The sequence below is a fragment of the Triturus cristatus genome, chromosome 6 (assembly GCF_964204655.1).
Source record: "Triturus cristatus chromosome 6, aTriCri1.1, whole genome shotgun sequence".
Taxonomy (NCBI): Eukaryota; Metazoa; Chordata; class Amphibia; order Caudata; family Salamandridae; genus Triturus; species Triturus cristatus.
In genome coordinates, this window is record NC_140589.1 from 1,833,335,611 (window position 1) to 1,833,349,107 (window position 13,497).

The window sequence follows — 13,497 nt, forward strand, 5'->3', positions numbered from 1 at the left end:
CTCAGTATCTTAATTTATATCTCTATGTTTAATATTGTAAGGACATTTGAGCAATCTTGAGTGCATTACAACCATTTCTTACAAGATAAATCTCTTGCCAGGCCCACGCCTTCTGTTTTTATGCAGATAAGTTACCCTTAGGGTAGACCCTCAACAGTCCAAAGGGCAGGGTGCAATGTGTTTAAAAATCAAGACATGTACTTGTAAGTTTTACATGTCCTGGTAGGGAAAAACTCTTTAATTCATTTTTCACTATTGCAAGGCCTATATCTCAAGTAGGATAACATTGGGATTACCGTATTACATTCTATAAGTGTAATTTAAAAATGGGAAGATATAATTGGTTCATGTTTGGTGTCTCTGGCATTCTAATTTAAAATCCTAACTTATGGTAAAGTCAGATTTTAAAATGCAATTCTGAAAATGCCCCTTTTAGAAAGTTGGCATTTTCTTTCCTTAGCCATTTGGTGCCTGCAGCCTGTCTCTCATCACATGACTGGGTGTAGTTAGCAATTGGGCTTTGTGTATTCCTCTTAGTCAGCCACACATAATAGGTGCGGCTTGATGGGCCATCCTGGCAGGATGGGAGGGAGGTGCTGGGCACCGCCGCACTTATACCTGAATAGGCTGTGTCCTGCCCCACACAAATGGTTGCATACCCCCTGTAGTGAGTCTGGGGCTAGGTTGGGAAGGGCCTCTGTGCAGTTCAAAGGCCTGTCTTAGAAGCTTCTCCCCACTTCAAAGACACAAAGTGTATTAAAGAAGGACCTCAGAAACCACCACTTCGGTACACTACTGGACCTGTGGATACCCTTCCAGAAAGAAGGACTGCTGCGCTGCTACAAAGACTGCCACACTGCTGGACTGCTGCTATACAAGGAACTGCTGACCTGCTGCCCTCTTGCCTGGAGAAGAAGAACTGGACCCACAACCTCTATCTTGAACCCAGGACCCCAGAGTGACTCAAAGGGCTAGTCTACCCGCCACCTGATCTGAGCCTCAGGGACATAACAGACTCCCCACAACTCCTGGAACTGCCCTCAGCAAGTTCCAGACCTCCAAGAGGCACCTGACAGGTCTTGAGGCTCTTGAGCTCTTAAATTCAAGCTTTTGTGCACTTTGCAACCGCAAACTGGCCCGTTTGCATCAGAACTGCATTGCTTGCACGGAAAATCAGCATGAGCCACAGCAAGTTTGTCTCTTCACACAGCCAGCCTCTGCTTACGTGGACTGCCACCGTCAGGCTCCAGCCCGCCCGTCCACAATGCCCAGTCTGCTCTTCACGCAACACTGGCCACCACCAGGGACACTTTCCTTGCTCTTGGTGACCTTCTATGTGATAAGGACTCTAGGCACAGAACTTGAAAAGGTAAAACTTCAGTGGGACTAATCTTGGACTGTATCCAACCCACGCTCCATAGCGATCAGCTTGAATTTTTGGATTTGACCATGTCCAGCGTGACGAGATACTCCTGGTTGGCGCCTAATGCTTTTAGGTGCTATTTTACAGTTTGTTCTTTAAAAATAATAACTCCAGTTCTACTGATTGGAGTTTTGTCATTTTGGTGTTGTTTTGGTCATTAAATTAAGCTCTATTGTTCTAACCTGGTGTGGGAATATTTAATTTTTTAGGTGTTTTCACTGTGTTACTGTTGGAAGTATTGCACAAATACTATACCTATTGCCTCTAAGTTAAGGACTGTTGCCATGAGGCACAGGGTAAAGACTGATTTGCATATGGCCAGGTATAAACTGGGGTGGCATGGTGAGCAAAAGAATGTTGGATTTAACCCAGATCTCTTGACTGGGAGTGAATGTTTTGATTTGTTCTGCATTCCGTCCATCATTTGTGTGTCTTTTGCTTTCTCGCCCTAAGCGCGCCAGGTATGCCCAGACGTGGGTTCTGGGCTCACTGTGCCACTGGAATCAAGCTATCCTGGCTGAAGAGGGGTGAAACCCCGAAACCGGTCCTAGGATGCTTGTTTCCGGTCCAGGGAGGACCTGGCTTGGCAGTTCGGGCTGGACTGTTCCCATGAGGCACAGGGTCAAGACTGATTTGCATATGGCCAGGTCTAAACTGGGGTGGCATGCTGAGCAAAAGAAGGATGGATTTAACCCAGATCTCTTGACTGGGAGTGAATGTTTTGATTTATTCTGCATTCCGTCCATCAATTGTGTGTCTTTTGCTTTCTCGACCTAAGCGCGCCAGGTATGCCCAGACGGGGGTCCTGGGCTCACTGTGCCACTGGAATCAAGCTATCCTGGCTCAAGAGGGTTGAAACCCCGAAACCGGTCCTAGGATGCTTGTTTCCGGTCCAGGGAGGACCTGGCTTGGCAGTTCGGGCTGGACTGTTCCCGTGAGGCACAGGGTCAAGACTGATTTGCATATGGCCAGGTCTAAACTGGGGTGGCATGGTGAGCAAAAGAATGAAGGATTTAACCCAGATCTCTTGACTGGTAGTGAATGTTTAGATTTGTTCTGCATTCCGTCCATCAATTGTGTGTCTTTTGCTTTCTCGCCCTAAGCGCACCAGGTATGCCCAGACGTGTGTCCTGGTCTCACTGTGCCACTGGAATCAAGCTATCCTGGCTGAAGAGGGGTGAAACCCCGAAACCTGTCCTAGGATGCTTGTTTGTGGTCCAGGGAGGACCTGGCTTGGCAGTTCGGTCTGGACTGTTCCCATGAGGCACGGGGTCAAGACTGATTTGCATATGGCCAGGTCTAAACTGGGGTGGCATGGTGAGCAACAGAATGATGGATTTAACCCATATCTCTTGACTGGGAGTGATTGTTTTGATTTGTTCTGCATTCCGTCCATCAATTGTGTATTTTGCTTTCTCGCCCTAAGCACGCCAGGTATGCCCAGACGTGGGTCCTGGGCTCACTGTGCCACTGGAATCAAGCTATCCTGGCTGAAGAGGGGTTGAAACCCCGAAACCGGTCCTAGGATGCTTGTTTCCGGTCCAGGGAAGACCTGACTTGGCAGTTCGGGCTGGACTGTTCCCATGAGGCACAGGGTCAAGACTGATTTGCACATGGCCAGGTCTAAACTGGGGTGGCATGGTGAGCAAAAGAATGATGGATTTAACCCAGATCTCTTGACTTGGAGTGAATGTTTTGATTTGTTCTGCATTCCGTCCATCAATTGTGTGTCTTTTGCTTTCTCGCCCTAAGCGCGCCAGGTATGCACAGACGTGGGTCCTGGGCTCACTGTGCCACTGGAATCAAGCTATACTGGCTGAAGAGGGGTGATACCCCAAAACCGGTCCTAGGATGCTTGTTTCCGGTCCAGGGAGGACCTGGCTTGGCAGTTCGGGCTGGACTGTTCCCATGAGGCACAGGGTCAAGACTGATTTGCATATGGCCAGGTCTAAACTGGGGTGGCATGGTGAGCAAAAGAAATATGGATTTAACCCAGATCTCTTGACTGGGAGTGAATGTTTTGATTTGTTCTGCATTCCGTCCATCAATTGTGTGTCTTTTACTTTCTCGCCCTATGCGCGCCAGGTATGCCCAGACGTGGGTCCTGGGCTCACTGTGCCACTGGAATCAAGCTATCCTGGCTGAAGAGGGGTGAAACCCCGAAACTGGTCCTAGGATGCTTGTTTCTGGTCCAGGGAGGGCCTGGCTTGGCAGTTCAGGCTGGACTGTTCCCATGAAGCACAGGGTCAATACTGATTTGCATATGGCCAGGTCTAAACTGGGGTGGCATGGTGAGCAAATGAATGATGGATTTAACCCAGATCTCTTGACTGGGAGTGAATGTTTTGATTTGTTCTGCATTCCGTCCATCAATTGTGTGTCTTCTAAGTTAAGCCTGACTGCTCTGTGGCAAGCTACCGGAGGGTTGAGCACAGGTTAATTTGGGGTTTGGTTGTGCCTTACCCTGACTAGGATTGTGGTTGCTGCTTGACCAGGGCCCACACCCCAGTCAACCAATTTCTTACAGGGACACTCACTAGAAGCATGACAGTGTGTTCACATTGGGTGGGTGCTTTCTTGTTTCTTAGTTCATATTGTTTGCAGCATGTTTTTTTAGGCTGGCCAGGGGTGGCTGTTTTCAAACATGTGACCTATGTTAGCTCTGCATGTATGTCGCTTATTTTGTACTTCACCCACAATGTTACCCCAATTTAGCATCCATTGGGTTGTGTTCCATTTTTAAACTTAATATGTTCTAATTTCTTCACAAATTGCCACAAGTAGTGGATTACTTGTCCACTGCTAGGATCCACAAATTATGGGTCAATATCTCTGATTTCTTTTCAACACATCTCACATTAATGTGCTAAGCTTAGCAAAAACTGTCATAATATAGACAGTCATATTAGGTAGTGTAATATGTGATCCTGGTCTTGATAAAAGCACCACACCCATTTGGGGCTCACCGTGGGGGCTGAAACAGGTCAACCTTTTACTATGGTTGAAATATTCTCGTGCTGTTTTAACATTACTAACTGGCAGCTACCATGAGGTTGCAAGGTCAGCCAGTAGGTAATTGTAACTGGTCCATTCTGTCTCTTGCTCCTTTATACTAGTAGGACACCTGATGATAGTGTGGCCATTCCATCTCACACAAGAACCAGAGGTACAAGAACTCCCTATCCATAGGTAAGTCCACACATTATGAAACATGAGTAAGGACCTGTCCTTATGTGGAAGCAAGCCACCTTGTGGGTCGGTGAATGCTCCGTGTCCTTTTAACGGAATAGCCCACACCTCTGGCTATTTTTGGGCTCTTTGGGGATCTTTGGACAAGGAAAGATTCAGACTGAAGCCGTGGGTTTCCAAAACCCTCCCACTGTATTTTTGGTCTATAATAGTGTTCCTATACTACTCAGAGATATTCTTGGCATGTAATGCCAGTGTGTAAGCAAACTGGCACCTGCTGTCATGGCAGGGCAAAGGGGTCAGGATGCAGATGTGACAGTTCTCTGGTAGCATCCTTTTTTCTGAGTTCCGCCGGTGTTAAGCCTGCCAAGGACACTGGCATTTGAGTGCCAATGAGAATGAATTACTTCTGACACTTGGCCAGCAGGGACATCATGAGACACCTATGTCAGCACATACCAGCTCCCCACAACACATGCACATATCAGTGTGTACACAAAGATTAGTAGTGAATTTGCCAAAGGATGTGTCCGCCCTGTCAGTACTATGAGGCCACAGCTCATACCCTCTCCTAATTCACATTTGGAAATTCTGTTTCTAAATCGTGATCTACAATTGGATAAACATCCATGTGGAAATTCTTCCATTGGAACTGTTACAGCCGTAAGCGGTGAAGAGTGAACTGTCCACTGCAAGACTTCCCTCTGGGATTTCTGCTGGATGACATTCCGTAAGTGGAAGCGTAGCTGGCAGAAGTATAACTCCTCTATTGCAGAGTCATCACGACACTTCTTCTGACCATGTGCCTGGATTCTGCTGCCTGGTCCTTCCTCTCAGTCTAAAGTTGGCTAAGGATAGGGCTGGAAGTTGCCTCACCCTCATCGCTGAAGACGTGGTGAGCACAGAGGAGGTGCTCCTCGAAAAGTGTCTTTATCTGTAGAAGAGCCAGGGGAGCAGGCGGGCCCATAGGGCAAGCTCTGGATGTGTGTAAACATTGCTCAAGAGTGCTAAAGCTTTAGATTTAATGAGCACAAGGATCATGAAGTCTTTATATAGTTCTTGGCATCAGTGGCATAACGAAACTTGAGGGCACCCTCCTGCAAAGTATCTGAAGGGGCCCCCCCACGTTCCGGACCCAGTAAGGAGCTCTCATGAAAGGGGCCTGCCACCTGAGCACATTGGCGAATGGGCCCCCTGGAGCTCGGGGGCCCCCACCCCGGGGGGGCTGTGGGGGCTATAGTTACATCACCACTTGGCATGCAGAGGAGATGCCATAGAAGTAAGAGAAGAAAAGATGGTTGCCTCTGGTCCCATTCCAGTCACCATTGTGTATTTTGATCTGAGTTCTTAGGGATAAACTAACTGTTGGCTGTCCACGGTAAAGATATTAAGGCATGTTCCTTATGTGCCTTAGAAAACAAACACACACTATCCTCCCAGATACGCCTCTGTACTCACTTTGGGACACTATCCTTTGTAGGTGACAGATACCTTAACCACAAATATGGCACAGAGTACAGATGCCTAGAAGGGAAAGTCAGGGCCGGACTGGGAACCCAAAGCTGCTCCTGGCAATTTTCTTTGACCAGTCCCTGGAGAGGCACTGCCTGGCCCCAGGAGGCTGGAAACGCTTGCTTGCTGCTTTAGTTACTGGGGGCTGATATTGCAGCACTGTTGAAAATCAGCCCCAACCACTTCAAAACCAGCCCCCACCCATCCAGCCTCCTGGGGAAAGGCCTGATGCCCTGCACGGCCAGTCCGGCCCTGGGGACAGTAATGGTTAGATGCAGCATGTTCAATGTATGAACCACACCACACATGAGTGGATGCCCATTGTACCTGGGTGATCCTTCAGGGAAGGGGGGATGTAGAGTTACTGAAGCTGAGGCACATGGTTGAAGTGGGGTGCAGTGTTGAATATATCGACTCAGTGATGCATGTTCAAGTAATCCTAAAGTAAATGTTCAAATGACATGAAGAGAAGAAGCTGGTCTTTTGGGTGACAATGACATGGGTAGGAGGAGGACATATTTCCATGCCAACCAGGAGTCACTAACTGTGACACTGAGGAAAATGTACTGAAAGGCGTGGAGGGATAAATGGGGAGCTGGAACGTAACATGTCCCTGGAGCCTTCAGGGAACCAGACAGGTCCCTCAATAAGCATTGGGCCAGCAGAGGAGAGGCCAATACACTTCTTCTCTTACTGAACACTAACTCACCTGTCCTTGCTACACACCCAACACCAAACTCGGAATGTCTCCTTCCAACCAGCTTCCACCATCACCCACGTTGCATCCCAGGAAGCATGCACAACATTAGATACTGTTAGTGTTGGGAGTGTGAGAAGCTGGCCTGGTATATGATGTCCACTTACGTAAGTGGGTACCTTGCACCGGTCCAGACAACCCTTATGGTGATTTAAGAGGTCTTAGACAACCTTAGAAAGCTCTCTAAGTGTTAGCCGTGGAGAGCAGCCTTCAGGCTTAGTCCAGTAGGAGTGTAAAGCAGCTTGTTTCACCAGAACGCAATCTTATAGTACAGATTAAGTGAAAAGAACCACACCAAGTATTTATAAAAATATGTATTTATTATATAATACTCTCTAGTACGTTCAAATATCTCCTACATGGAGATAAACACAATGCACACAATACTCTAGCAAAGAAACACAGTAAATAGCACAGAATAGACTGTGGACCCCAGGGGCGGACCAAACCATATACTAAGAAAGTGGTATAAGAACCATGACTTGAGCCAGGACGATGTCGAGAGGACATAGAAGTGCTGTGGACCCACAGAACCACCCAAGGTAAGTCGATAGGGACCCCACAGAGAGCGTGTGAAGTGTGGGAACACGACCACGTGTAAGCTGCGGTTGGATTTTTGAAGATTAAGGACCCTACCCAGTGGACCCTGAAGAAACCGTGTGGAAGACAGAAGTTTGGAGAGCCAACCCACCCATGGATACCCTAATACCCACGTTACCTACACCAGGGAAGCCGGGTGCATACGTGTGAAGTGGTGTCAGATACCGCCGTCGAACCCAATGGAGGACTTCAGGAAAGTGCTGCTGGTGCAGAAGGAGTAAGTGTCTAGTGGAATCTCAAGGTGGATTCTAGATGGGCGATACCTGCAATCAGGTGGGACAGAGTCTATGTCACTCAGGGGTGACCTGGAGACTTGGAAAATGATTGCCCTCTGATGTCGGATGTTGCAGGATGGGTGACAATGACATTGACTATCCAGCTGTGAGGACCAGGCGATGCTGAGGAGGACCAGGAGCCGTGCACGAGCTGTCGCGCGAAAGATGTAGAGTGCTGAGGGGTCGGTGTCCGGCGGGAGCACCAACAAGCCTTGGTAAATGCAACCAATGCAGGAAGTGAGGAAGGAGCAACGTCGGGACCAGCAAGGTCCAGGGTACTCACCAAAAGCAGGGGAGTCAGGGCAGGCCCCAAGCAATCAGGGAGCCCAAAAGTAACAAGTGTGACCCTCAAATGGACCCACAGGCCAGAGGCACTGGAGTCGTGAGAGGACCTCGAGCAGCTCACCGAAAGATGCAGGCCACGATGCACACGATGCGGTGTGGCTGAAGATTCTGGTCACTGGAGCTGCTTGAGGTTGGGGCTACTTGGAACCCGAAGATCTTCTTGAAAGGAAGCCAGCAAGCCTTTGCAACTGCAAGTTGACGCTGTGCACAGGGGTTTGGTTATTGCAACCCTCACGAGGGATACTGGCCTCAAACTTGGTGTGAGGGCAAGGCAAGCCTTGGGAGCTGTGGAAAAACACCACCTGTGTTGCAGAAAATAACGGAGTCTGGAGGAGCTCAGAATCAGCAGACCGGTCGACTTAGTTGCGCTGCCTGCGAATGCAGGAGTGACTCCTTCACTCCGAGGGTTATTCCTTCAAGTGTCTTTGATGCTTCACAGGCTTTGGAAGATTCCTGTATAATGCACATACGATACAGCAGACTGGAAGGGAGACAAAGTCAGGCCCAAACGAAGTCCAGCGAAGTCCAAAGTCCCCAGACAGTAGAAGAAGAAGTGGTGTTTGATCTGAATCTCACCCCACTACGAATCTAGGGACCTACACCGAGGTAAGCCCTTAGGTACCCTTAGAAAAGGGTTGGGACGATTCAGGAGACCATCCCAGGGGAGGGTCTGGACAGGGGGGAGGTTACTCCCATGTCCTTTGTCCAGTTTTGCGCCAGAACGGGAGCCAATGGCTCCCAGGACTGGTTTGAACTGGACTATGCACGGGGACACCAAATGTGCCCCTCATGCAGATTTTCTGGTGCTGACAAGTGCACACACCCAGTCCTAATGCACTAAACCCTGTCTGGGAGGTGATTGCTTGGCTCAACAGCAGGAGGGCAGAAATCTGTCTCTCGCCTGCAGCAACCATTTTGCGCTGTCCGGGTCTAGAAGGTTGGCACTGGGAATACTGAGAGCCTAACAGAGGTCTCTTCCAGTGCTTGGAATCATACCTCCCACACCAGTTACGGTATAGGGGTCTGTTTCCAACATGTTTGATACCAAACATGATAGGATTCGTTGCAGCCAGTTTCGAGTTGGTCATCACATAATTATGTGGTGCCCCTCTATATAGTACATGGCTGCTTCGATGACAACCCAGGAGAATGGACGCTGTAGGCTGTAGGGGTGTCCTGCTCATGCAGGGGCACCCTCTCACTTAGAACCAAGCACCCTGCCTTCAGGATTGCAAAGGCCTGCTATAGGGGCGACTTATAGGTTTTAAGTGCAGTGACCCTGGATATAGGAAACCTATATCTTTAGTAAGTGGTGCAAGCACCAACTTACACAGGCTTCAATTTTTAATGGTCTCTCGTGGGTGGCATAATACATGCTTCAGCCCATGGGAGACCTCTGGGATAACTATGCCCTGGGTACCTTAGTACCATATACTAGGAACTGATAAGGGTACCCCAGCATCCAATCTGAGATGTACCTAAGTACTGAGCACAACAATTTAGGGAGAAAGCCAATAGACTGGGGTCCTGATTAGCAGGATCCCAACCAGACTAGTCAAAAACAGCATCACATCAAGCAAAAAGTGGGGTAACCATAGAAGCAGATCCTACTTTCCTACAGGAATGAAGGCTTGGTCACTGTTATTGCTTGGAGACAAAGCCTCCAGTGGGTGGTGGTGGAAGGTCAGCACAGAAAGGTCATGTACCACCTTCACTGGTGCTGCAACTATGCTTACCCTGTGCTCAACGTTTATTCCTCTTCATCTATGGAGCTTCTAAACCCAACCCATGCATCACCTACCACCCCTTCACATCCCTATGGATAAGGTTCCAGGGGCAGCTGTGTGCTTCCGGACTGAGGAATCAGGGATGGAAATGGTCCTAGAAATGGCTCTTGTCACAGAACATGGCCAGAAACCTGAGCAGAGCAGCACTGCTGGAACAGGGGAGATACAACATAGACAGTTTTGGGCTTAGAAGCAGTGCTTGCATTATAGGTGAAGTGTGACATGATAGGGTGTTGAGCAAAGGGAAGTGTGATCAGTAATTAGCAGATAGTCTGCCATGGAATCTCAAACACCACCATCAGTTCTACCACACGTGACTGGACTGGGTGCCAGGACAATCTTAAGAGCTGTGGACAGCTGTGGTGCAGCCATCTTCCCTTTCATGTCATTTGATTATTGCTCATAGGTAGAATTCTCACAAGAGCACTTCCCATGTAACCCCCATTTCCATGTTCTCATGGTGCAGTTGTTCTGTCAAGAATGAGACAAGGGGCAACATCTTTGGTTTGCACAACTGTGTTACCCAGTGTCTTTAAGGTCGCAGTATAGTGCTGCAGCGATATGTACGACTCTCTCGCCACTTGAGTCTGCTGGAAGATCTCTTCTCTGCCCATGCCCGATGCATAGGTGGCTCTGCACCCCAAGGTGGAGAGGAGAGGGCAGTGCCAGAGCGTGCCATGCTGGTTTTGCAGATGTTCATGACAGTGGGGGGCATGTATGGCTTATAGCTCAGCTCTTTAGCTAGGAGGGGAAGATGCAGTCCGGTTAGGGGATGCAATGAATATATGAAGCCTGGGACCCATGCCTGCACGTCAGATGAGTTGGTTATCATCATAATTCTTGACATCCTCTCTTGGTGCTTCCTCCCAAACCGTCTCATCCTGGGTATGAATCTGGTGACTGATGAGTCTCTAGAACCCCTGGATTCATTCTGAGCGCTGCCACGGATCCTCCACCGGTGGCTGTGGCATGGAGGTGTGTGTGTATCTTCACAGGTGCAGCATGGGAGAAGAATGCTTGTAGACATCAGCTTCAACCAAGAAAGAAACTATACATTTCATGCCTCCGACATGAGAGACGTTTGCAAATGGCACAACTTGGGAACAAAAAGCGTAAGGGAGACATTCAGAGAGAGACAGGGCAACATTGGAATTGCATTGATGGGAAAGAATGGGATGCAGTGGGATGGAGAGGCAAGCAGGGATGGGGGACACGGAAGCATCCAACAATAGCAGCATCACTGTAGGAACCTAATGACTGCAAGGACAACAGAGGGAATGAGACATTCCATCACCCTGGTGTGGTTCCAGGACAGGCAGAGCTTTAAGTGGGCTGGGTCTCTAAAAGCAGGTGCTCTATCGGGCTCTATCAGGCTCTCCATTCTTGCCCTCGGTGCAAAAAATTATTATTAACTCTCCAGCAGTCCCGCTCTTCACAGCTTTTGGTTTAAATTCAAAGAGACTTCTCATAGATCTTTCACAGTCTCATCATTTCAGAACTGAAGCATTTTCCATATTATATACAACGAAGCCATAGTTGTTGCCTATTTATCTTTTACAACTAATAACCATTGACAAAGTCAATAACCCTGGCTTGTTGTAGGTGTAATGTTACTTGTTGTATTACTTATCTGGATGCAGTGACAGAAATCAGACCGCACACTATGCTAAGCACAGATTTTCAGTTTACGTGTTTTTAAGCCACACCCTTAATTACATTGGCCACGCCCCTTTGAGAGACCCCCCCAGTTATTTGGTCACACTTAAAGCCACGAGGACAGAGTTTTGTGAGGTAAGATTGGTCGAGCTTGGCTCAGAAGTATCACACAAAAGCACGATAAAGGCTTTAATCTCACAAAGTCATATTCATGACACTACTTCCAGCAGGAGTGGTGGAGGAAACCCTGTAGCGGATTTCAATAATCCCCAGAAAAGAAACATCTGGTGTAGGTGCCATAAGCGTACAGCCCAAGATGCAATTGGAGCCTTGCGCGGTACGTGGCGTGGCACTGATGGCGGTCCCGTTTCATGGAACTCCCACGGCTTGTGCGTAGTGTGACTTTTCTGCAATGCACTGATGGCTGGTGAGAGACCTGGGCTCCCTCTGATGAGGGTGCTTACAATAGAAGAGGTCACAATGAGACTATTTCTCGTGTTATAGAGGTCTGTTGTCCTTGAGGCCGTCTCTCAACACTCTTGACCTCAATCATTGCTCTCAATGGTGTTCTTGGTGGAGTCCCCGGGCCGAGGTTCTCTTTTTGTGTGGCTTGTCCCTCCCTGAAAGAAACCTTTGCCTCACCAAAGTTTCCGAACTGGAGCATATGGGCTTACACTTCATTAACTCGACATGCAGTAAGGCTGCGAGATGAGTGGAAACTGCTGAGACAAGATGAAAATGGAGGACTGTCAGTATCAGTCGTACAGAGGCGAAAGAGCAGGATGCGGGAGACATGCGCCTTGGCAGGCACCTCTTTGGCCCTCTGCAGGCAGCGGTGCTGGGATCCGACTCTGCGTAACTCCGGCTAGAGAGAGCACCTGAGGACAGCTGCAGCTCGGGTTACAGGACGCTAGCCAGCACGAGCAGTGGAAAATAGGGTGGTATCTGTATGACTTTTCACACAAACACTATCACAAATGCAATCTTAGGGTGGGGAGACCTGTGCTCTCTACCCTGCGCTCAAAAAGAGATTTTTCCTTCCGTTTCTTAAAACCTAGACATCTGCCCCACGAATGACTAAGAATCCCGCTGGTAAGGGGGGGGGGGGGTGACGCGGGGAGGGTGTTACATCCCCGAATGTCTATTGTGGTTTCTCTTCTGTGGTCTCTCTTGCTTTACACTCGTTAAACATACAGAATGAATTATTCCGGGAATTGCATGGTTGTTTCTCCAGTTCATCCAATTTGTGCATTTCCTTCTGTTTTCTTTACTTTTGGACTCGAGCCAGCCAAGCCATATGGAGCGGGGCCTCAGAACAACATCTGGATCAGACTTCGGCAGCGGCGTGGCAGACGTGCGGCGGACGACGCTCTCACCTCGGGCCAGCTGGAGGTATGAGCGGTGACGGTGACCTGCTGCCGTCTGCGTGCCCACGCTCCTCTACGGTGCCGACGCAAGACGTACACCAGAGGCTCGTGGGAAGAGAAGGCTCCTGATTGGTGGTATAGGGGGTCAGATAATATATTCCAATGCTGGGGCCAGTAACAGAATATCGGAAACAAACATATCATGTGGTTTGGACAGAATATAGTGTCAAAACAATACTGAGAAGGTAAGTGCCAATTGGTAAGGATGGATTTACTATAGTGCCATTATCAGCAACTTACCCCCACCCACCGTCTGAGCATGCATGAATAAATAAATACACAAGACAACTTTTGTTCTGGGAAAATATTGCTGCAGGTTTATTCCATACAAAGTATGCAATATGGTGGGTTATGTTACTGTGCCGCACAGAGGTACCCTTACTGTACCCGTCTGCCGCAGAGGTACCCTTACTGTACCCGTCTGCTTCCAGATCGCCCTGTAACTCCGCCACAGCTCTGGAGGCGGCCCCCGTCGCCACCAGAGCCCCCCCCCCCACCAAAACAGCTCATTTCTGACCTGCAACCT